Raw genomic sequence first — 22,371 nt, 5'->3', positions numbered from 1 at the left:
TTTTTTTGGAAATGTTAGTTTCTATTTTTGAATATGTGTTTCAAGGGTTACATTACAGTGAAAGGAGGTCTGTCACTCTGTCACAAGGATGGTGTCATGAGTGATGTCATGAGTGATGTCACTGACCATGTCATGAGTGATGTAATATGTGACGTCATCAGCAGTGCATTGCACGCGCAAGTTATAGTGAGTCCAACTAACTATAACGTGGGAATTTCATTTGTTTTATGCGAGTAAAATTTCCAGCTAACTATAACTGGTGTGAAACCTATGGTTTTTTCAGTGAATTTAATAGGTTTTTAAAATGCTAATTCCTAACTATAACTGGTGTGTAACCTATGTTTTTTTCAGTGAATTTCATAGGTTTTTTTAATAGCAAATTTCTATTGCTATCAAATATAATATTTTTTTAATGAATCCTATATTGTATATTTATGTAATACTGTTTTTTATATTTATATTCTTCTTTTTTGCCCTGGTGCGCTCCCGGGGCGCATACCGGGGAGCGCCCCGGTCAGCGCAATTTTGCGGCGCGTACCGGGGAGCGTCCCGTTAGCGCTATTGCGAACGAAAACATCATTGTGACGTATCGCGTAGCCGCGTCCGCGTGATACGCACGGCGTAAGCACGCCCGGAAGTACCCACGCGCATACGAACGCGCTACGTAAGCGTAGCGTAAGCACGTCGGGTCATGTGACCTGAAATTAACACTTTTTATTGGTTCAGAACAGTTTTGTTTTCCAAATGATGAAGGCCCGAGTCATGTGACCTGAAAATAACACTTTTCATTGGTTCAGGACAGTTTTGTTTTCCAAATGATGAAAGCCCCCACCTTTTTTCCTTCTTCTCACTTTGTCCTTTGACTGAGGAAGACCTGTTTGGAGAGCTATTCCCAATTTGTACTTTAAAATGGCTTCAGTAGCAGCAGCAGCAGGAGCATCTCAGCCACCACCACCACCACCACCACCAAGAGGACCTCCACAACACCACAGTGGTGGAGATGAAGAAGAGGAGGAGGAGGAGGAGGAGGGGAGGAGGAGCTTCCTGCCAGAAGATAATACCCCATATAGGCCAAAGCAGCACATTGTTTGGGAGTTTTTTTTAATCCCAAAGGACCAGAAGGAAGTAAACGCGCCAAGGGTTACTTGCCTAATCTGTGGCACTGAACTTTCAAGGGGGAACCCTAACAAAAAATATTCGATTGGCAATAACACCATGATTCGCCACATGCAACGCCGACACCCTAAAAACTATGCTAGAGCAGAGGTCCGAGAAATGGCCAGGAACCCTCCCCAATCTTCTCCGAGCACCTCCCAAAGTAAACAACCCACTCCATCGGGTCCAGAGGCAAGGGAGATGGTCCCAAACATACAAGCACAACTCAAATTTGTTTGTATTTTTTGTGGGCAAACAATTACTTATGGTGAGCAAAGCATTAAGCTCATCAACTGTGCTGGTGACAACCACGTGTGCCCCAAGAAACCTTAATTTTTTCCTGTTTTTTTTTGCTCCAGTTGAGCCATTTACAATTCCCTATTTTTAAAAAAAGTACAAAATTTTCCAAAAAAACAATAAAAAAAATATAAAACAACAAAAAGAATAAAAAAACAGTTCTTTTTAGAACTACCTCCAATTTATAAAAAAAATGCTTTTTAAAAAAAAAAATCTGTCATTCTTTTTTCCCCCTGGTACGCTCCCCGGTACGCTCCCCGGTGCGCGTACCGGGCGCTCCCCCACATCAAACCTAGGGGCTCAGGGGGGTCTACCCTGCCCCCTTTTGGTTATTTCCCCCTTTGTTTTTGCCACCTCTTGTGTCTCGATCCTACCGAGACACAAGATGGCGGCCGCTCCGGACTGTTTGGAATGTTGACAGACACCCGAGAGCCAATCAGCTTTCCGCTCGCGTACTCGTGTAGCGCGTCCGGTGCGCGCCCCGGTGCGCGTACCGGGGCGCGCTTATAGATATATATTTTTTTTTTAACCTAAATTACTCAAAATCCACTGGAGCACATATCTTGAGACATAACAAAGGCACATCGGGCTACCAGTCCCTACAATTTTGCAAAGTTTGGTGGAAATCCATTCAGCCGTTCGGGCTAAAAGTGAGTCCCACTGCCCTATGGAAATTAACATGGGGAAAACACGTTTTGGGACCCCCCTTTTATCTCGGCCCCCGCTTGACGAATCCCCCCCAAACTTTCAGGGAAGGAGCAGAGCGGAGCGGGCCATCTAATTTGAGAAATTCGCGAAGATTCGTCCACCGGTGCCAAAGTTATTCCCAATAGAATGTTGTGGATTTCCTATGGAAACTAGGTCCTAACTATAACTACCTACTGGCGACCGCCAGTAGGTAATATATATATATATATATATATATATATATATATATATATATATATATATATATATATATATATATATATATATATATATATATATATATATATATATATATATATAAATATATATAATATATATATATATTCACTGAAAAAAACATAGGTTTCAGGGGCATTATAGTTAGTTGATGACATCACTGATGATATCATCCTGTGAATGTGTGTTTCTATAAAGTTTAAATATGTTTAATATATATAGGGAAAGGCGTAATGAATAATGAGTGGGTATATAAGTGTCTGAATGGGTGATTTAGTAGGTGTGTGACTGACTCTATAAGTAAGTGATTAAACTTATCTTACTGAATGCATGGGTTAGTGACTAAACTGTGTGAATGTCTGTATCCTTCTGTCTGTTGGTGTGTAAGCGGCTACATGGGTTTGTGAATAGCTACATGAGTGTCTATATGAGTTATTGATTGGTTGTCTGAGTATCTGTATGGGTGCCTGAGTGTTTGTGTGGGTGGGGTGTGTGTGACTCTGTGCATAGATGTGTGAGTGGGTGATTCACTGGGTGCATGGTTTCAAGAGTGCATCTGTGATGGACTGTATGGGTGGGTGAGTGTGTATATGGGTGTGTTAGTGAGTGAATGTATATCTCATTGGTACATGGTGAGTAACTACATATGTAAAAGCAATATATGTGTGTGTTAGAGTATTTAAATGGCTATAAGTGTGATTTTGAGAGTGGCTGTATAGATGAGTGTGTGCTTGTATTAGTGATTGTATAAGAGTGTAAGAATGTGCTAGTATTTGTATGAGTAAGTGAGCTGGTGTGTATATAACTGTATAGGTGAGTAAATGGCAGGTTGATTAATTATTTGCACGACTGACTAGGTGTGACCTCTATGGATGAGTGGCAGTGTGTGAGTGTCTATATAGGTGTATGAGTTCATATGATAGTCCTGTACTGAGTGACCGTAAGTATGCATGACTGTATGGGTGAGTGAATATGTGTGTAGACCTAAGATACAGTGAGTAGGTGTGTAGTTATTGGTGTTGGAGTGTCTATGGTGTTGAGAATGGCAGTCTGTAATTTAGCCCCATCGCCGCAGGGCTAATTACCCTGGGGTGCGGGGGAAGGGGGGCCTTGCGCGGCGCCGCACTGCTAATACCGATCTCGGCTCGTCATGCAGCACGGTGGCACAGTGAATTATCCCCGCATGGGCATTCCGCGGAGGTCATGACGAGCTCAGCTCGTCATCAGCACAGCTCCACCATGCTGCATGATGAGCTGAGCTCGTCATCAGCATGGCAGGGGTTAAAGTGGGTATATCAAAATGTATTTTAGGGTGTGAGAAGATGCATGAAATTATCACATGGATGATGTCATCAGTGATGTCATCAGTGATGTTATTTGAGATGTTATTAGTGATGTCATCAGTGATGTCACTGCCCATGTCATGAGTGATGTAATATGTGACATCATAAGCAGTGGGTTACGGGGGCGCAAGTTATAGTTAGCTGAACTAACTATAACAGGGGAATTCCACAGTTTTTTTATGAGTGAAATGTCCAGTTAACTATAACGCCCCTGAAACCTATGGTTTTTTCAGTGAATTTGTAAGGTTTTTTAAATGTTAATTTCTAACTACAACGTGCCTGAAACCTATGGTTTTTTCAGTGAATTTCAAAGGTTTTTTAAATGCTAATTTCTATCTATAACGTGCCTAAAACCTATGGTATTTTCAGTGAATTTCAAAGGTTTTTTAAATGCTAATTTCTAACTATAACAAGCCTGAAACCTATGGTTTTTTCAGTGAATTTCAAAGGTTTTTTAAATGCTAGTTTCTAACTAAGCCTACAGAGGTAAGACATGTGAAGAAAGAAAAAAGAATGCACAAAAATAAGCAAAAGAAATGCAAAAAAAAAGCAACAGAAGTCCACAAAGACTAAGAAAAGTGCAGGAAGACGCAAGACATGTGCAGAAAGAACCAACAGAGGAGCAGAAAGAGGCCTTGTTGCAAAATCATCCTGTGCCCACAACTTTTTCAGACGGGTACTGGTGGTAGCTGACTCTGACTAACCAGGCCTAGAGCCAGTGCTATGCTAAAAGACACTTAGAATATAGTGAAAACACCTACATACACTAGGAAACACTATGCGTTGGGATACCCCTGTGAATAGCATGACCTCCTCTGTAAGGCCCTAGTACATAATAGGGCAGGGGGATTAAAAGTACCTCTAAGTCAGAGGTGCAGAAATATGCTAATTTAACTAGTAGTCGCATTTGCAGAGTGATGGAGAAAGGGTGCTGGGCGTCCAACCAATGCTCAGGAATTCCGCTGAGTAGGATTTACAGGAGGTACCAGGACTAAATTGGACTTCATACCCAATCCCGTAGTCTGCCATGAGGCAAGTTTGCAGAGTGGTAGAGAAAGGGGGCCATGGCCTCCAAAGACGTCTTAGCAATCCCATTGTGTGGGACTACTGGAGGTAACAAGAGGGGTAGTTGGTCTCCAAGGACATCCTTGGGGGCTATCTTCCCAAACTTTTACCTTCAGTCAGTCCCACACAACAGCATTGGTAAGTAATCGTACGAGGTCACGCCCACTTTGCCCACCACTCTACAAACACGCTCCCTGGCATGCTCTTGGATGGGGATTGAGGTCCACTTCACTGCTGGGGGTCCTTTAGGGGCCAACTATCTTACCTTTTACCTCCAGTAAGCCCCACACAGGGGGATTGGTGAGAGGTAGACAAAGGCCATGCCCCCTTTCTCCACCACTCTGCAAACGCACCCCCTGGCTCTTTGTAAGTTGGGGGATTAAGTCCCCTTGAATCCTGAGGGTCCCTGGGGTCCAACTAGCCCACCAGGTATCTCCAGTAAGCGCCACAGAGCTGCATTGCAGAGAGGTGTAAAAAGGGGCGTGGCCTGGACCACCTCTCTGCAACGCAGCTCCCTTGCACATAATGGAGGTACCTGGTGGGCTAGTACACCCCGAGGGACCCTCAGGATTGAAGGGGACTTAATACCCCAATTTTCAATGTGCCCGCAGCTGCGTTTGCACACCTATGTCATGCCCCGTCCCCTCGCTGCACCACTGTGCAAACGCGCCACTGGCGCATTGTAAATTGGAGGATTAATTCCCATTGAGTCCTGAGGGTCCCTGAGGGCCAACTAGCCCACCAGCTACATCCAGTAAGCGCCACAGAGCTGCGTTTCAGAGAGTTGTAAAAAGGGGCTTGGCCTCTGAACACCTCTCTGTAACGCAGCTCCCTGACGCAAGCTAGAGGTACCTGGTGGGCTAGTTGGGCCCCAGGGACCCTCAGGATTGAAGGGGACCTAATCCCCCAATTTACAATGTGCATGTGGCTCTGTTTGCACATATGCTATGTCAGGCCCCGCCCCCTCCCTGCACCACTGTGCACACATGCCCCCTGGTATGTTGTAAATTGGGGGATTAATTCCTATTGAGTCCTGAGGCTCCCTGAGGGCCAATTAGCCCACCAGGTACCTCCAGTAAGCGCCACAGAGCTGCATTGCAGAGAGGTGTAAAAAGGGGCTTGTCCTCTGAACACCTCTCTGCAATGCAGCTCCCTGACGCATGCTGGAGGTACCTGGTGGGCTAGTTGGCCCCCAGAGACCCTCAGTATTCAAGGGGAATTAATTCCCCAACTTACAATGCGCCAGGGGGCACGTTTGCTGAGTGCTGTAGAGAGGGGGCGGCGCCTAACCGCGATGCCGACTTTTTTAATATATTTTTTTATTTTACTGGGGGGCTGTGTTCCACCCCTTCTTTTACATTGATTGTGGCCCTGGGGACCCCAACCTAGGGCCTGCTCTTTTTTTCCCTTTTAAAAAAAACAGGAAGGGGGCCCCGGGGACTCCAACCGCAAGGCATGGCCATACTTTTTTAAAAATTATTTTTGGGAGGGGGGTGCGAGTGGCCTCCCTCAAAACAATTTCGTCCCCGGGGGCCCCATCTCCCGGGGCATGGCCAGTATTTGTTTTTTTTCAAATGTATTTGGAGGTGGGCAGCGTGGCCCCCCTCCTTAGGCCATTCCCATCCCCCAGGGCCAGCCTCTCCTTTTAGTTTTTAAAAAACATTTTAGGGGTGGGGGGGCCGCGTGCCCCCCTCCCGGGCCACTTCTGGCCTTGTGGACCCCATACCCTGGGGCCCGGCCCTATCTGTTGGGGACTGAGAGAGGACCCCAATTCCCCCACGCCCGCCTGCCCCCCGCATCCTGCGGGAGCCGGAATTGCTTTTGCACACAGGGAGCCGCTGACATGCAGCTCCCCTTGTGGAAAAGCAATTCTGCTTTGCTTCATTGAAGCTCTCGCTTCAATTAAGTAAAGCAGTTTGCAATGACAGGGCGGGAGCTGTACGGCTTCCGCCCTGTCATTGCAAACAGCAGTGTCCCGGGGGTGGGAACCCTGGGACACTGCAGGAGCTAGCTGGCCCTGGGGGGGTGGCAGTCCCCAGAGCCATGGAGGGCTCCAGGAGGGGGGCCACTCTGCCGCCCTCCCACCTAATGCACAGCCCCGGGGAGGTGGTTGTTCCCGTGGCATGTGGGGGCGCTCGAGCCCCCCACACAGGTGTATTTATTTTAGAAATAAAAGCCCCGGGGGTGGCGGTCCCTGGGGCAGTGGGGGCGTGTGCCCCTGCAAAATAATTAATAAAAGCCCGGGGGTGGCGGTCCCCGGGGCTTGGGGGGCCTTGGAGGACCCCCACACATTAAAAAAGAAGCCCGGGGTTGGCGGTCCCCAGAGCTGCCGGTGGGGCTGCGTGCCCCCCGCAACTCAATAATCTTGCCCCAGGGAGGTGGCGGTCCCCGGGCAGTGAGGGGGTGATTGTGGCCCCCCACACATTTTTTTCACTGCCCCCAGGGACTTCAATACAACGAAGCGTGGGAGCTTTTTTGCCCCTGGAGGTCCCTGTGGGACCCCCTGAGCAGGCCTAGGGGGTCAGGGTGTTTCTACTCTGCCCTCTTTTGTTATTTTTCACCTTTGTTTGTTCTGTTTTCTTGTGCCTCGGTTACCGAGGCACAAGATGGCTGCCAACACTTCCTGGTTTGGGGTGTTGACAGCCAATTAGAATAAAGCTCATGGTCAGGAGGGTCCGCGGATCCACCGGGCCTCTATATATCAAAACTTTTATTTTTTGATTTTCTCAGCAACTACTGATCGGATTTACACCATTTTAAAAAAGGGCGCTTTCTAAACCAAACACTACCTTTTTGCCAAATTTGGTGTAATTCAGTTCAGCAGTTCGAGCTGTAGCTGTGTCTAAAGTTTCCTGTGGGAAATTCATTATTCGATCTCTGTTGTTTTTAATTTCTCAGGAACTACTGGATGGATTTACACCATTTAACAAAAAGAGTTCTTTCTGAAACAAGAGCTACCTTTTTGCCAAATTTGATGTATTTCTGTTCAGCAGTTCGGGCTGTAGCCGTGTCTAAAGTATCCTATGGAAAAAAACATGGAAAAAACATGTTTTGGGACCCCTCTTTTTTCTCTGCCCCCGCTTGCTGAATCACCCGGAAACTTTCAGGATAGGAGCTGACCGGAACACCCCACGAGTTTTGAAAATTTAGCGAAGAGTCGTCAACCAGCGCCAAAGTTAATGGGAAAACAAAAAAGTTCTTATGGAAACTAGGTCCTAACTATAACTACCTACTGGCGACCGCCAGTAGGTAATATATATATATATATATATATATATATATATATATATATATATATATATATATATATATATTTCTGGATTCTCCTTGCCCCCCACTCGTCGGCAGAAGTCACAGCACAGCAGCAGTAAGTTTTTCAAAATGTATTCTTTATTTACACACCATGTGCAGGATGTAGTTCATCAAAAAACAGACGGCCTACGCGTTTCGGCTACTCTAGCCTTCCAATGGACCATAGAGTCCCAGGGATCTAGACCTTATTTTGTAGTGCAAAGTGAAAGTACCCTTTTCCATGTCTATTAAAAATCTAGACCAACAACCTTGCTCGTGATATATGGCATGTTTTGAGCACCATTTTGGCTCTACATTTCTGTAAAGTACACATTATGTAAACAAAAAGTCTGGGCTTTTGTAAAGACTAAAAATTCCTGTAAAGTACACATTTTAGAAGCAAAAACAAACACAAAAAGTCTGGGCTTATGTACAGATATATACATATATCTATATATCTATATACGCATATGGCATGCAATATCCAAACAAACTCTATGTTCCTCATATCTCCTTAACCCCTTCCATTCTCATGACAAGGTCAGCTCGTCATGCAGTACACTGGAGCTGTGCTTATGACGAGCTGACCTTGTCATGAACAATGTAAAATCAGACTAGTCAGCACCCAGCGGGAATTGCCTTAGCACCAATGTGGTTAATGGAGCTCAACAATGCTCTTGACTATGTTTGAAAATGTACCCCAGTTTGTGACCAGATATTTCATATTATTTTCATTTCAATTCTCATCATATGTTGTATTTATGTTTGTGAGGATTAAACATTGATCCATTTTTCTTAATAGCATGCCTGGATGTGTTTATACATCTTAATCAAAATTCTCTCCATCAAACATGATTATATTTCTGTTGGTAAACAAAGATGGTATAACTTATATAAACACTTTTTCAAAATTCCCGAAGTCAATTCATGATCTCCAAAATGTATACACCTCGAATTCTATGCAACATCTTTAAAATGTGTCAGTTCGGATAATTATTGTTATTAACAGGGTCTGAGTTATTACGTTATAGTGAAGTACATTAATTTTCTATGATCCCTGGATATCCTGAACTCATTTGTCACAATGGTGAATTCTAGTAATGTTTTTACACCTATTCATATATACCAACTGAGGATAATCATGCTCCTTCATTTAAGATGTTAACTCATCTTACAATATTCCCCCTAGTGTGTTACATGTCCCTTTACCACTTCCCTTGACTTCTCAAGTTTAACGCCTATTTACAATTATTTACATGAATGGATCCAAATAGTCACCCTCAATTAGTTCTTATGTTTCCCCATTGGTTAAAAATTTCATAGAGGATGTACCAATAGTTCATAGAAGATGTACAAATAGTTCAGCATCCAGATTATGTCCATCTGGGTATTCAGTTCCCATGCCAAGAATCCTCCTGGAATCCAGTTTTCGCAACTGTATAGTGCGATCACCACCCCTCTCTGATGGTTTGCTCAGTTTGATCCCTGAGTATATTAACAAGTCTGGATTGCTGTTATGACATTTGGCAAAATGTGTGGCCATAGGATAGTTTGGGTCTCTGTTCTTAATTGCCCTTAGATGTTGTAGGATTCTTAATTTTAATTTGTTAATTGTGCTCCCTATGTAAGATTTCCCACATGGGCATTGTAATCTATAAATAACAAATTTTGATTCACAAGTTATGTGGTCTCTTATTTTCTCAATTTTGCCATTTCGTAATTTGTACTCTTTTGCATTTATGCCATGTTCACAGGCCTTGCATTTTGCACACTTCCAAAAACCTGGAGTTGTCAACCATGTCGATTTTTTTGGGGGATGTTCCTTCAATGTCAGATGGCTTTGGGTCAAAATGTCTCGTAGTGAGGCAGTTTTCCTGTATGTAATGCTTGGATGTTGAGTAAGTTGTTGCTTTAAGCTATTATCCAGGAGTAGTATATTCCAGTTCTTCCGTAGAGCTTTTTTCATGTCCCTACTTTGGTTGTTGAAATCTATGACTAGTCGTGTTTCTTCATCATCTCTGGTTTGCTCCTCACTGCCACAATCCCTCCTGCTGCCACCAGGAGTCAGAAGATCATTCCTATTCTTTTGAGCCATCCTGTTTTTTGCGGTGATAATGACTTCTTCGGGATAACCTCTTTCCCGAAAGCGTTGTGCCATCCTCTCAATCTCCTCTCTCATGTCATTCTCTTCCGAGCAATTTCTCTTTGCCCGTAGCATTTGTCCATACGGGATGCCCCATTTTAAGTTAGCCGGGTGTCCGCTATTAGCATGGAGTATGCTATTACATGAAGTTGTTTTCCTGTGAATTTTGGAGCACAGCTTGTTATCGCTCACATATATTTCAACATCCAAGAAGATGAGGTTGGTTGAGCTAATTTTGGAAGTGAAATGGAGATTATATTCATTTTCCTCCAATGAGTCGATGAATGTTTGTAAGGTTTCCTTATCTCCATCCCAAATGATGAACAGGTCGTCAATGAAACGACACCAGAGTCTGATTTTTGATCCATTCTCCTTTTCTTTGTTCACTACTGCCATTTCCCATGCTCCCATCAGGAGGTTTGCATATGTGGGCGCAAATGATGTTCCCATTGCGGTCCCCTGTTTTTGGAGATACAATTGTCCCAAAAACAGAAATGCATTATGCGTCAGGCAGTATTTTAACATGTCCAAAAGCATTACAGAGCAGTTAAATCACTACAGAACTATACCTGGGTTTGCTTCGTCTTTTTTTGCTGCCAGACCGCTGCAGGACGTCTTTATGCTGAATATATATATATATATATATATATATATATATATATACACATACACGTACACATAAATATAATTGTGCATATATATCTCACTGCATCTCTAATGAGGTTTTGCCGTAAAACAAACCTCCACAAGGCAACTCTTTCCAGTATCCTCAAAGTGATTTCATCATAATCACAGGGATTCTAGAAAGCTTATAAACTTTTACATTTGAAACATATCACTGAAACCAGCTAATTTACCCTTTAATTAAAAGTGATCAAGACAATGGTTTTGTAATTTATGCATTTCTGTTAAGAAATCAGATCCATTTTTTTTGTTACAAAATATCATGTACCTCAATTCAGCTTTGTTTCTGGTTACCCAATACTATCCAGCCGTCATTCAGGCAACTCCTGCCCCACTAACTTGGGGTTCTCCCGACTCATTCAGAGTAAAACACAGGGTTTCCAACACAGACGCCTTCGCTATCTCTACTGTTAAAAACCCTTGACCCTGCAGCACATCCTATTTAAGGCAGGGTGACAGTCACTGATCTTCTGTACTCCAGCTGTCACCTCCGCCTTCAGTGCATTTGTCTCCCCAGTGGATGTGTACAAGGGCTTGAGATGGTAGCAGGCAGGAGGGGATCTATAAATAATGCAGGCATCTACTTCCGGATTTTCCATCATTTGGTGACATGTTCAACCAACAGAACTGAGCAATACTGTCCATGCGTAGACGTTGATTGACCAGATATCATCCACCAGATTCTTAAAAAGTACTATATTGCTCCTTTATATGACCTTCATCCTCAAAAACACTCTGAGGCCACAGCCTCACTTTAACAAAACCTCCCCAAAAAATGTAATGGTGCTGATGAATTCCGATTACTGGTGTTTGGAAAAAATATAAAGTTGTAAATATCGGGAGACACAAATATCGGGAAAACAATTGTGACATAAGTATATGGTGCTTCAAAAATATTGTTGTAAAGAATATCTTTTTTAGGTAAGTAATATCGTTTTTAAGAATATATTTAATATTGTTTTCAACAATATAGGAGATGATTATGATGTTGGTGGGTCGTGTCGGACCCACCGACATCTGCCCCTCCGGCGCACCTACCACATTGCGATGTGACGGGCGGAGGCCTTGTGTGGAGGGACCGTCTGCGGCACTTCCGATGAGCCAATCGGTGCATCGACAAGATCCCTTAATGATGGCGGCTCCGCCGTCCAGATTATGATGTCATTTTCCAACAACCTTTCCATGTAGGCCTTTCTGACATGGAAAGGATGTCAGAAAATAACTTTGGGGGCCCTTAACAGGTCCCCCTTCCCTTCTAGCCTTCTGCTATAGGATCTGGGGCCACCATGACATCCCTGCACCATGTGGCCAGCACAGTGAGGCGCCTGCCGCACGGTGCAGGGATGTTTACAAACATCCATTTGTCAATGGAAGTTTGTGTTGCAGGCCTTTTCCACCCGACCACAAGCTTTCATTGACAAATGGATGTTTGCAACCTCATAAACATGCGGTCGGAACCTCAGACCTAAGGTCGGGCAGTTCCAGACCGCTATGGATTCAGGCGGACATAAATCCGCCTGATATTGTAATTAGGCCCATAGCTGTAAACAATATTGTTTTGTCATCATTTTAATGTGTTTTAGTTCATATATTAATTGTATGTGGTACTATTGTTTGTGAAATTGTTAGTATTTATTTTTAATATAGTTTGTAATTTTAAGTGTTTTGAATTTTTTATTTAATTGTTAATAGTACATTTTAGTGCAGTAGCGGGTTGTAGGGTTTGTATGGAGATAGCTTGGGTAGTCAATTAACCCCTTCGGTGCTTATGATGGTCCCCGGCCGTCATGTGTCACGGTGGGCGTGTGCGCACGACGGCCGGGCGCTGTCCGTACCACGCCCAAGAATTGAATGTCCAGTACCGCGACGGAATTTGCGTAGCAGCCATGGTGCTAGGCAAAAACTAATTATTAATTAATTCATAATTTTTTAATTACTTGATTGATATTAATTGTGTAAATAGTGTAATACTGATTTACTTGAGTTATATTTTAGTTGCGGTTTGCTATGTTTGTAGGGGTATAGTGTGAAAAGTTAATTAAGTAAAAAATATCAAATAATTAATTTGCTTATAATTGTTGAATTGATTATTAATTATGTCAAATGTATAATAAATGTAATTTTTGTTATGTTTTAGGTGCATGCTGCTGAGTTTGTAAGTAATAAGTAATGATAATTAATAATTGCTATTAATTGTAATCAAGCATGCCCCATCCCTTAACACCTTCAGGAAGACTCTCAAGACCTGGCTCTTCGGCTGAACAGACCTGCTGACCTCCCCCTCATCCCCCACCCCGAGCCCTGAGACCCTCTTGGGTGAGTAGCGTGCTTACAATACCCTGATTGAATGATTGATTGATTGATTGATTATTTATTTCATTGACTAACAATTATATAAATTGTGCTATACTTATTTATTTTAGTTATATTTCAGGTGTGGCCTGCTAGGTTTGTTGGGGTATTTGGTCAGGCAGTTAATTAAGTAATAATTAAATGACAACTCTTTTTAATTGTTAATGAATTATTTTTTCATTCATTATGTAAATTGTTATTTTTTTTTACATAAATTAATAGGAGTTTAAAATAGTTTTCTAAATTAATAGGGTTATTTAAATTGGAATGTGTTTGAAGTGAAGTACTTTCCCTACTGTTGGAGTGGGAATAGTAAATTTAACCCCTCTGAAGTCCAACGCTTTCCCTATTGTTGCACAGACGGAGTGGAAACAGTAAAGATTACCCCTCAGAAGTCCAAAGTAAGTCTTACACCTCCAAAGTCCAATGCTTTCTCTTCTGTTGCACACGCGTGTGAAACACTTGTATGCCACAGAAGAAGGGAGTTGGTTCCTCCCGAAACGCGTCTGGCAGTTTTAACTTTGTGAAGTGGTTACCTGTATTCCTGCCACGAGCAAGCTGTGATTAAACCTGTGTCTTCCAATGAATCTTCCTGGTGGTCCTTTCACTTTGGGACTCTGGTGTTGATGGATGTTAGCGGCCGTCCCGGTCGCGAAGGTGACCCCCCAGCTTTTTGGATCCGAGTCAGCCCCACCCGGTTGTCTGACGCCAACGGATGGAAGACGCTTGAGCACGATTCCAGTGAGTGCTCACGCGGACTCATTTCACGGTTACAAAGCAGCGTGACAGGTTGCAAGTCACCTTCTCCACCCACTTGGGATGAACATTTGTGCCATAACACTTGAATTTTGCAACCACTTGGGATTTACTGAGCATTAAAACTACAAAGCCCAAGAAGCCGGAGGAGTGGCCGCGTCCCCGCCCAGGGGCGTGTTGGGCAGCAATCAACTTAAGCAGCAAATTCACGTGTGAAACACTTGTATGCCACAGAAGAAGGGAGTTGGTTCCTCCCGAAACGCGTCTGGCAGTTTTAACTTTGTGAAGTGGTTACCTGTATTCCTGCCACGAGCAAGCTGTGATTAAACCTGTGTCTTCCAATGAATCTTCCTGGTGGTCCTTTCACTTTGGGACTCTGGTGTTGATGGATGTTAGCGGCCGTCCCGGTCGCGAAGGTGACACCCCAGCTTTTTGGATCCGAGTCAGCCCCACCCGGTTGTCTGACGCCAACGGATGGAAGACGCTTGAGCACGATTCCAGTGAGTGCTCACGCGGACACATTTCACGGTTACAATGCAGCGTGACAGGTTGCAAGTCACCTTCTCCACCCACTTGGGATGAACATTTGTGCCATAACACTTGAATTTTGCAACCACTTGGGATTTACTGAGCATTAAAACTACAAAGCCCAAGATGCCGCAGGAGTGGCCGCGTCCCCGCCCAGGGGCGTGTTGGGCAGCAATCAACTTAAGCAGCAAATTCACGTGTGAAACACTTGTATGCCACAGAAGAAGGGAGTTGGTTCCTCCCGAAACGCGTCTGGCAGTTTTAACTTTGTGAAGTGGTTACCTGTATTCCTGCCACGAGCAAGCTGTGATTAAACCTGTGTCTTCCAATGAATCTTCCTGGTGGTCCTTTCACTTTGGGACTCTGGTGTTGATGGATGTTAGCGGCCGTCCCGGTCGCGAAGGTGACCCCCCAGCTTTTTGGATCCGAGTCAGCCCCACCCGGTTGTCTGACGCCAACGGATGGAAGACGCTTGAGCACGATTCCAGTGAGTGCTCACGCGGACACATTTCACGGTTACAAAGCAGCGTGACAGGTTGCAAGTCACCTTCTCCACCCACTTGGGATGAACATTTGTGCCATAACACTTGAATTTTGCAACCACTTGGGATTTACTGAGCATTAAAACTACAAAGCCCAAGATGCCGCAGGAGTGGCCGCGTCCCCGCCCAGGGGCGTGTTGGGCAGCAATCAACTTAAGCAGCAAATTCACGTGTGAAACACTTGTATGCCACAGAAGAAGGGAGTTGGTTCCTCCCGAAACGCGTCTGGCAGTTTTAACTTTGTGAAGTGGTTACCTGTATTCCTGCCACGAGCAAGCTGTGATTAAACCTGTGTCTTCCAATGAATCTTCCTGGTGGTCCTTTCACTTTGGGACTCTGGTGTTGATGGATATATATATATATATATATATATATACACATACACGTACACATAAATATAATTGTGCATATATATCTCACTGCATCTCTAATGAGGTTTTGCCGTAAAACAAACCTCCACAAGGCAACTCTTTCCAGTATCCTCAAAGTGATTTCATCATAATCACAGGGATTCTAGAAAGCTTATAAACTTTTACATTTGAAACATATCACTGAAACCAGCTAATTTACCCTTTAATTAAAAGTGATCAAGACAATGGTTTTGTAATTTATGCATTTCTGTTAAGAAATCAGATCCATTTTTTTTGTTACAAAATATCATGTACCTCAATTCAGCTTTGTTTCTGGTTACCCAATACTATCCAGCCGTCATTCAGGCAACTCCTGCCCCACTAACTTGGGGTTCTCCCGACTCATTCAGAGTAAAACACAGGGTTTCCAACACAGACGCCTTCGCTATCTCTACTGTTAAAAACCCTTGACCCTGCAGCACATCCTATTTAAGGCAGGGTGACAGTCACTGATCTTCTGTACTCCAGCTGTCACCTCCGCCTTCAGTGCATTTGTCTCCCCAGTGGATGTGTACAAGGGCTTGAGATGGTAGCAGGCAGGAGGGGATCTATAAATAATGCAGGCATCTACTTCCGGATTTTCCATCATTTGGTGACATGTTCAACCAACAGAACTGAGCAATACTGTCCATGCGTAGACGTTGATTGACCAGATATCATCCACCAGATTCTTAAAAAGTACTATATTGCTCCTTTATATGACCTTCATCCTCAAAAACACTCTGAGGCCACAGCCTCACTTTAACAAAACCTCCCCAAAAAATGTAATTATGCTGATGAATTCCGATTACTGGTGTTTGGAAAAAATATAAAGTTGTAAATATCGGGAGACACAAATATCGGGAAAACAATTGTGACATAAGTATATGGTGCTTCAAAAATATTGTTGTAAAGAATATCTTTTTTAGGTAAGTAATATCGTTTTTAAGAATATATTTAATATTGTTTTCAACAATATAGGAGATGATTATGATGTTGGTGGGTCGTGTCGGACCCACCGACATCTGCCCCTCCGGCGCACCTACCACATTGCGATGTGACAGGCGGAGGCCTTGTGTGGAGGGACCGTCTGCGGCACTTCCGATGAGCCAATCGGTGCATCGACAAGATCCCTTAATGATGGCGGCTCCGCCGTCCAGATTATGATGTCATTTTCCAACAACCTTTCCATGTAGGCCTTTCTGACATGGAAAGGATGTCAGAAAATAACTTTGGGGGCCCTTAACAGGTCCCCCTTCCCTTCTAGCCTTCTGCTATAGGATCTGGGGCCACCATGACATCCCTGCACCATGTGGCCAGCACAGTGAGGCGCCTGCCGCACGGTGCAGGGATGTTTACAAACATCCATTTGTCAATGGAAGTTTGTGTTGCAGGCCTTTTCCACCCGACCACAAGCTTTCATTGACAAATGGATGTTTGCAACCTCATAAACATGCGGTCGGAACCTCAGACCTAAGGTCGGGCAGTTCCAGACCGCTATGGATTCAGGCGGACATAAATCCGCCTGATATTGTAATTAGGCCCATAGCTGTAAACAATATTGTTTTGTCATCATTTTAATGTGTTTTAGTTCATATATTAATTGTATGTGGTACTATTGTTTGTGAAATTGTTAGTATTTATTTTTAATATAGTTTGTAATTTTAAGTGTTTTGAATTTTTTATTTAATTGTTAATAGTACATTTTAGTGCAGTAGCGGGTTGTAGGGTTTGTATGGAGATAGCTTGGGTAGTCAATTAACCCCTTCGGTGCTTATGATGGTCCCCGGCCGTCATGTGTCACGGTGGGCGTGTGCGCACGACGGCCGGGCGCTGTCCGTACCACGCCCAAGAATTGAATGTCCAGTACCGCGACGGAATTTGCGTAGCAGCCATGGTGCTAGGCAAAAACTAATTATTAATTAATTCATAATTTTTTAATTACTTGATTGATATTAATTGTGTAAATAGTGTAATACTGATTTACTTGAGTTATATTTTAGTTGCGGTTTGCTATGTTTGTAGGGGTATAGTGTGAAAAGTTAATTAAGTAAAAAATATCAAATAATTAATTTGCTTATAATTGTTGAATTGATTATTAATTATGTCAAATGTATAATAAATGTAATTTTTGTTATGTTTTAGGTGCATGCTGCTGAGTTTGTAAGTAATAAGTAATGATAATTAATAATTGCTATTAATTGTAATCAAGCATGCCCCATCCCTTAACACCTTCAGGAAGACTCTCAAGACCTGGCTCTTCGGCTGAACAGACCTGCTGACCTCCCCCTCATCCCCCACCCCGAGCCCTGAGACCCTCTTGGGTGAGTAGCGTGCTTACAATACCCTGATTGAATGATTGATTGATTGATTGATTATTTATTTCATTGACTAACAATTATATAAATTGTGCTATACTTATTTATTTTAGTTATATTTCAGGTGTGGCCTGCTAGGTTTGTTGGGGTATTTGGTCAGGCAGTTAATTAAGTAATAATTAAATGACAACTCTTTTTAATTGTTAATGAATTATTTTTTCATTCATTATGTAAATTGTTATTTTTTTTACATAAATTAATAGGAGTTTAAAATAGTTTTCTAAATTAATAGGGTTATTTAAATTGGAATGTGTTTGAAGTGAAGTACTTTCCCTACTGTTGGAGTGGGAATAGTAAATTTAACCCCTCTGAAGTCCAACGCTTTCCCTATTGTTGCACAGACGGAGTGGAAACAGTAAAGATTACCCCTCAGAAGTCCAAAGTAAGTCTTACACCTCCAAAGTCCAATGCTTTCTCTTCTGTTGCACACGCGTGTGAAACACTTGTATGCCACAGAAGAAGGGAGTTGGTTCCTCCCGAAACGCGTCTGGCAGTTTTAACTTTGTGAAGTGGTTACCTGTATTCCTGCCACGAGCAAGCTGTGATTAAACCTGTGTCTTCCAATGAATCTTCCTGGTGGTCCTTTCACTTTGGGACTCTGGTGTTGATGGATGTTAGCGGCCGTCCCGGTCGCGAAGGTGACCCCCCAGCTTTTTGGATCCGAGTCAGCCCCACCCGGTTGTCTGACGCCAACGGATGGAAGACGCTTGAGCACGATTCCAGTGAGTGCTCACGCGGACTCATTTCACGGTTACAAAGCAGCGTGACAGGTTGCAAGTCACCTTCTCCACCCACTTGGGATGAACATTTGTGCCATAACACTTGAATTTTGCAACCACTTGGGATTTACTGAGCATTAAAACTACAAAGCCCAAGAAGCCGGAGGAGTGGCCGCGTCCCCGCCCAGGGGCGTGTTGGGCAGCAATCAACTTAAGCAGCAAATTCACGTGTGAAACACTTGTATGCCACAGAAGAAGGGAGTTGGTTCCTCCCGAAACGCGTCTGGCAGTTTTAACTTTGTGAAGTGGTTACCTGTATTCCTGCCACGAGCAAGCTGTGATTAAACCTGTGTCTTCCAATGAATCTTCCTGGTGGTCCTTTCACTTTGGGACTCTGGTGTTGATGGATGTTAGCGGCCGTCCCGGTCGCGAAGGTGACACCCCAGCTTTTTGGATCCGAGTCAGCCCCACCCGGTTGTCTGACGCCAACGGATGGAAGACGCTTGAGCACGATTCCAGTGAGTGCTCACGCGGACACATTTCACGGTTACAATGCAGCGTGACAGGTTGCAAGTCACCTTCTCCACCCACTTGGGATGAACATTTGTGCCATAACACTTGAATTTTGCAACCACTTGGGATTTACTGAGCATTAAAACTACAAAGCCCAAGATGCCGCAGGAGTGGCCGCGTCCCCGCCCAGGGGCGTGTTGGGCAGCAATCAACTTAAGCAGCAAATTCACGTGTGAAACACTTGTATGCCACAGAAGAAGGGAGTTGGTTCCTCCCGAAACGCGTCTGGCAGTTTTAACTTTGTGAAGTGGTTACCTGTATTCCTGCCACGAGCAAGCTGTGATTAAACCTGTGTCTTCCAATGAATCTTCCTGGTGGTCCTTTCACTTTGGGACTCTGGTGTTGATGGATGTTAGCGGCCGTCCCGGTCGCGAAGGTGACCCCCCAGCTTTTTGGATCCGAGTCAGCCCCACCCGGTTGTCTGACGCCAACGGATGGAAGACGCTTGAGCACGATTCCAGTGAGTGCTCACGCGGACACATTTCACGGTTACAAAGCAGCGTGACAGGTTGCAAGTCACCTTCTCCACCCACTTGGGATGAACATTTGTGCCATAACACTTGAATTTTGCAACCACTTGGGATTTACTGAGCATTAAAACTACAAAGCCCAAGATGCCGCAGGAGTGGCCGCGTCCCCGCCCAGGGGCGTGTTGGGCAGCAATCAACTTAAGCAGCAAATTCACGTGTGAAACACTTGTATGCCACAGAAGAAGGGAGTTGGTTCCTCCCGAAACGCGTCTGGCAGTTTTAACTTTGTGAAGTGGTTACCTGTATTCCTGCCACGAGCAAGCTGTGATTAAACCTGTGTCTTCCAATGAATCTTCCTGGTGGTCCTTTCACTTTGGGACTCTGGTGTTGATGGATATATATATATATATATATATATATATACACATACACGTACACATAAATATAATTGTGCATATATATCTCACTGCATCTCTAATGAGGTTTTGCCGTAAAACAAACCTCCACAAGGCAACTCTTTCCAGTATCCTCAAAGTGATTTCATCATAATCACAGGGATTCTAGAAAGCTTATAAACTTTTACATTTGAAACATATCACTGAAACCAGCTAATTTACCCTTTAATTAAAAGTGATCAAGACAATGGTTTTGTAATTTATGCATTTCTGTTAAGAAATCAGATCCATTTTTTTTGTTACAAAATATCATGTACCTCAATTCAGCTTTGTTTCTGGTTACCCAATACTATCCAGCCGTCATTCAGGCAACTCCTGCCCCACTAACTTGGGGTTCTCCCGACTCATTCAGAGTAAAACACAGGGTTTCCAACACAGACGCCTTCGCTATCTCTACTGTTAAAAACCCTTGACCCTGCAGCACATCCTATTTAAGGCAGGGTGACAGTCACTGATCTTCTGTACTCCAGCTGTCACCTCCGCCTTCAGTGCATTTGTCTCCCCAGTGGATGTGTACAAGGGCTTGAGATGGTAGCAGGCAGGAGGGGATCTATAAATAATGCAGGCATCTACTTCCGGATTTTCCATCATTTGGTGACATGTTCAACCAACAGAACTGAGCAATACTGTCCATGCGTAGACGTTGATTGACCAGATATCATCCACCAGATTCTTAAAAAGTACTATATTGCTCCTTTATATGACCTTCATCCTCAAAAACACTCTGAGGCCACAGCCTCACTTTAACAAAACCTCCCCAAAAAATGTAATGGTGCTGATGAATTCCGATTACTGGTGTTTGGAAAAAATATAAAGTTGTAAATATCGGGAGACACAAATATCGGGAAAACAATTGTGACATAAGTATATGGTGCTTCAAAAATATTGTTGTAAAGAATATCTTTTTTAGGTAAGTAATATCGTTTTTAAGAATATATTTAATATTGTTTTCAACAATATAGGAGATGATTATGATGTTGGTGGGTCGTGTCGGACCCACCGACATCTGCCCCTCCGGCGCACCTACCACATTGCGATGTGACGGGCGGAGGCCTTGTGTGGAGGGACCGTCTGCGGCACTTCCGATGAGCCAATCGGTGCATCGACAAGATCCCTTAATGATGGCGGCTCCGCCGTCCAGATTATGATGTCATTTTCCAACAACCTTTCCATGTAGGCCTTTCTGACATGGAAAGGATGTCAGAAAATAACTTTGGGGGCCCTTAACAGGTCCCCCTTCCCTTCTAGCCTTCTGCTATAGGATCTGGGGCCACCATGACATCCCTGCACCATGTGGCCAGCACAGTGAGGCGCCTGCCGCACGGTGCAGGGATGTTTACAAACATCCATTTGTCAATGGAAGTTTGTGTTGCAGGCCTTTTCCACCCGACCACAAGCTTTCATTGACAAATGGATGTTTGCAACCTCATAAACATGCGGTCGGAACCTCAGACCTAAGGTCGGGCAGTTCCAGACCGCTATGGATTCAGGCGGACATAAATCCGCCTGATATTGTAATTAGGCCCATAGCTGTAAACAATATTGTTTTGTCATCATTTTAATGTGTTTTAGTTCATATATTAATTGTATGTGGTACTATTGTTTGTGAAATTGTTAGTATTTATTTTTAATATAGTTTGTAATTTTAAGTGTTTTGAATTTTTTATTTAATTGTTAATAGTACATTTTAGTGCAGTAGCGGGTTGTAGGGTTTGTATGGAGATAGCTTGGGTAGTCAATTAACCCCTTCGGTGCTTATGATGGTCCCCGGCCGTCATGTGTCACGGTGGGCGTGTGCGCACGACGGCCGGGCGCTGTCCGTACCACGCCCAAGAATTGAATGTCCAGTACCGCGACGGAATTTGCGTAGCAGCCATGGTGCTAGGCAAAAACTAATTATTAATTAATTCATAATTTTTTAATTACTTGATTGATATTAATTGTGTAAATAGTGTAATACTGATTTACTTGAGTTATATTTTAGTTGCGGTTTGCTATGTTTGTAGGGGTATAGTGTGAAAAGTTAATTAAGTAAAAAATATCAAATAATTAATTTGCTTATAATTGTTGAATTGATTATTAATTATGTCAAATGTATAATAAATGTAATTTTTGTTATGTTTTAGGTGCATGCTGCTGAGTTTGTAAGTAATAAGTAATGATAATTAATAATTGCTATTAATTGTAATCAAGCATGCCCCATCCCTTAACACCTTCAGGAAGACTCTCAAGACCTGGCTCTTCGGCTGAACAGACCTGCTGACCTCCCCCTCATCCCCCACCCCGAGCCCTGAGACCCTCTTGGGT

The sequence above is a fragment of the Lissotriton helveticus genome, chromosome 3_1 (assembly GCF_964261635.1).
Source record: "Lissotriton helveticus chromosome 3_1, aLisHel1.1, whole genome shotgun sequence".
Taxonomy (NCBI): domain Eukaryota; kingdom Metazoa; phylum Chordata; class Amphibia; order Caudata; family Salamandridae; genus Lissotriton; species Lissotriton helveticus.
The sequence above is the reverse complement of the archived record's forward strand: the minus strand, read 5'-3'. Positions refer to the sequence as shown.